Raw genomic sequence first — 3,827 nt, forward strand, 5'->3', positions numbered from 1 at the left:
CCATGTCACACAGCCAGGCAGTGGCAGACATGGAACCAAGGCATAGTGGAAAAAACATTTATTACTCTTTGTCTTCCCAGAGCACCAATCTCTTTCCAAAGTCTCTATTCCCAGGTGGTGGGAGCAGATAGAGCACGTGATCTAAACTCAGCCAATCAGTGTATACCATTCCTCCAGGCATAGGGATTGGCTCAGAGATGGCCATGTGACCAATGCTGGACCAATCAGAGTAAGTCTCAGGACCTGGGCTGGGAATGCTGGGATAGAGATGCTTCTCTTTCCTGCTGGAGGGAGAAGGGGTGCGTATAGCCCCAGGAGATACCTTGGTGTCAGCATGGGGCAGGCAACTCTGCAGCAGCGGTGGGAACATGGAGACAAATGTGGACTCTTGGTGATTTTTAGAACAACTGAATCCAGCTCAAGCCAGAACTATGTATGGACTTTTCAAATATAAATTCCTCTTTGCTACTTGGGGTTAGTTTGAATCAGGATTTTAGTTTATTTTAGCAGAATGCACCCTCCTGCTAACACATCCCCAGCTCTGACTATGGTTATGACTGTGGCTGCTTCCAGGTTCTCAGTCCTTTGACCTTTGAGTCCCTCTCCCTGTTCTTCCATCCCCCGACCTCCGAAGATGCCATCACTGGGACCCAATGGCCTGGTCTTGCACCTGCTTTTGACACCAAGGCCACCCACCAGCCCAAAGCCATGAGCCCCAGGCCCTGCAGTCCCTGAATCATCCACCTTCGGAGGCTCTGAACCTGTGTAACAAGGAAGATGCCTTTTCCACCAAATTCCCCTTGGCTGTGGCTGGGCCAGCACAAGGAAAGCTCAGAGAGGGCTGCTTCCTAGTTGGTCAGGACCCAGCAGTGCCGCAGGCTTTAGAGGTCACCGGGGGGCTCTTCCCATATCCCCTCTTGCCTCAGTCAAGGGCAGCAGCAACAATTTGTTGCATGCCCATTATGGGCCAGGTGCGGTGCCAGAAACTTTCCGAAATCCTTCACCTAACCCTTGTAGCCACCCCAGGCAACCAGTGTGGACCTGAGGTTCAGCCAGACAGCCTGGGTTTGAATCCCAGCCACACACTCGCTGTGTGACCTTGGACGAGTTACTTCGCAGGGCTTCAACTCTCTCTCCTATAAATTGGAACACTGAATGACAGACTTTTTTCGCTTTGTGGTACTGAAGATTAGACTCAGGTCTTTCACAATGAGCTACATCTCCAGCCCTTTTTTTATTGTTTGTTTTAAGACAGGGTCTCATTAAGACGCTGTTGCCTAGCCTGAACTCAAACTCGCGGTCCTTTGCACAGAGCTAGGATTACAGGTAAGAGACCTTCAGATGAGGAGTCAGTACACATAGACGGCTGAGGGCAACACAGCTGAGACAGAGTAAGTGTGTTATAATGTTAACTATCATCGTTTCCAATTTAAACATGGGAAAACCGAGACTCAGAAAGGATGAATAAGTTGCCCAGGGCACACAGCTGAGTACGCCAGGTATGCTGGATTCCAGAGTCAGTGACACATTTTATTGCCACTTGAAATGACTCCCCACACGTGCTGCCTGGCTGGGACCAGGCAGGCCCCAGGATGACACGAGTCAAATGTGTGAGGGCTCCAGCTTGGCCTTGGGAATCCCGTTGTAACCAGGATTTTGGGGGAGGCCCAAGAGATTGTCTGTATCTACTGTCCACTATGGTGGCCCCTAGCTGCAGAGGGCTTTTGAGCTGTGGCTATGTCGCTAGTCTAAACTGAGATGTGTGGTATCAAAGACACAACTGGCGCTTCATGACTTAGTATCAAAAAGAATGTAAATGTCAGTAATAGTTACATACGGGTTAATATTAATATTTTGGAGACCTGGGTTCAATACTAACTCATTAAAATGAATTACACTTGCTTTTACTTTTTTTATATGGCTACCAGGAAATTTATGGTACACATTGTATTTCAATTGCACAGTGCTTATCTAGGCCATTGTTCCATTTTAAAAAAGAGGAAACTGAGGCTTACGGGGTGGGGATGGGATGGGCCTCCAGCATCCTCCCTGGGGCTCCTCCTAGGGACGCCTGTGGCTGTGGGACACGAGGGGACTTGGCCTGTGGGAGAAGGAGGTGCATGGCTCAGAGATCTCCAGGCCGTGGTGGCTCTGGTCTGTCCCTTGCTGGTTGCCCCTCCCCACCCCCTCTACATTCTCAGCCACCACAGCCCTCTGCCCAGATCTAACATCAGAGTCACGCAGAGATCTCTGAGAGGCCATGTGATACCGTAAGTCACTATTCCACTGAAGGGAATCACCTGCCCAATGCTCTAGATGGAAAGCCCAGCCCTGCTCACAGAGACCTCCTGGGACTCAGGTGCCATCATCCCTGGCCCTTTGTACATTCCTGGCTCAGCACTCTCATCCAAGTCTCCTGGTGTCTACCCCACGTCTGTCCCACTGCTGCGTGGGCCTCCTTCCGGTTGGCTGGCTCCCAGCGGTTTTCTCAGGAACTGGCTGGGTGTGGAGGTTATGTACAAACAATACAGAACCTTCTGGAAGGAATGTCCTCGTAGGGGCGGGAGCCGTTGCTCACCTGTCTGGTGGAGGTTGTGAGGTCCCTGTCTGGAGGAGTGATTGAATATGGGTGTCCTTACCCCGGGATCTCCTGAGCCCTGGCTTCTGGGTGCCCCATCCCTTTCCCAGGGAGAAAGGAGCCACTCTCTGTGAGTAGCAAGTAGATGACATTGGAGGGCAATCTTTAAAATTCTGACTCTGCCTTGTTTCTGCCCGTGAGAAGCTCAACCCTGAGTTTGCAGGGTTGTTTCGGGAGCTGGGAATGGTGGCAGGGCAGGGGCACGGGAAAGGGCAGCTGCTGTTACTGCTGCACAGATGTGTCCAGGGTGGGCTACAACCGGGGACTGCCAGGATGATGTCTTCTTCCACCCGGCAGGACCTCAGCAGCACCACGGACTGTCAGACCTTCTGCCTGAGCACCGTGGCCTGGTGTGGTTCCTTCTGTGTGTCATCGCTAGTGTTGGAGGATGCCTTGGGTCTCCAGGGCTGGACACAAATATATTTGTCAGGGAAGAGGGAAGCAGAGGGATAATGTGGGTGTTGGGGAGTTGGTAGGAAACTGGGGCAGAAGGTCTTTCCACACCTGAAAATGACCCCTGATTTGACCCCTGGATGTGACCTCCGGCCGTGGGCCAAGCCCCGTCTCCCCCACAACCAGTCCTGGGCCCCTCCCGAAGTCCCGCTCCGGGGTGTATATCCGGCTCCACCACGTGGGCTGAGTGGGCTTGGCTGCACCCCTTTCTTCTCTGAGCCTCAGTTTCCTCATCTGCAATACTGTGATGGCCTTTCCTGCCTCACTGGGTGGGTGGGTGTAAGGTTTCAAAGAAACTGTACATGTCAAGTTTCAAAAACCATTGCTGTCACCAAACTAACACATCTGAGTCTCCTCCCCAATGCATCCCTTCTGCCTGTACCCTACCAAAGCACCAGCTCTTTGGAAAGCATCTGCCTTTGTGGCAGTGAGTTCCCCATCATTGGGAGTATTCAATAAAAAGCTAAAAAAAAACCCCAACAGGTTCTGAGACTGGTTTCAGGATGGTGTAATTGCTTTGTGCATGTCTGTTGAGTGAATAAAGGACAGTGGTTCCTGAACATAGGAGATAGTTTAGAACACTGCTGAAACTTGCCTACACATTAGAATCATCTGGGAAGTAAAAACTATAGCTCTCTTCCTCCTACCTCCTGGAGTCCAACTTAGCTGGTCTGAAGTGCAACCTGAACACTGATTTCTTTTTCTTTCTTTCTTTCTTTCTTTCTTTCTTTCTTTC

General features: G+C 51.1%; 1 long non-coding RNA gene across 1 annotated transcript; it reads left to right on the plus strand.

Moving 5' to 3' along the window:
* The first annotated feature begins 305 nt into the window (after positions 1-305).
* Positions 306-3,559, plus strand: LOC106147198. The gene is made up of 3 exons (XR_001231970.1): positions 306-391; positions 1,252-1,326; positions 2,936-3,559. It is a non-coding gene; the product is annotated as an uncharacterized LOC106147198 (long non-coding RNA).
* Positions 3,560-3,827: the final 268 nt, after the last annotated feature.

The sequence above is a fragment of the Chinchilla lanigera genome, unplaced genomic scaffold, assembly GCF_000276665.1.
Source record: "Chinchilla lanigera isolate Chin_1 unplaced genomic scaffold, ChiLan1.0 scaffold00126, whole genome shotgun sequence".
Classification (NCBI taxonomy): domain Eukaryota; kingdom Metazoa; phylum Chordata; class Mammalia; order Rodentia; family Chinchillidae; genus Chinchilla; species Chinchilla lanigera.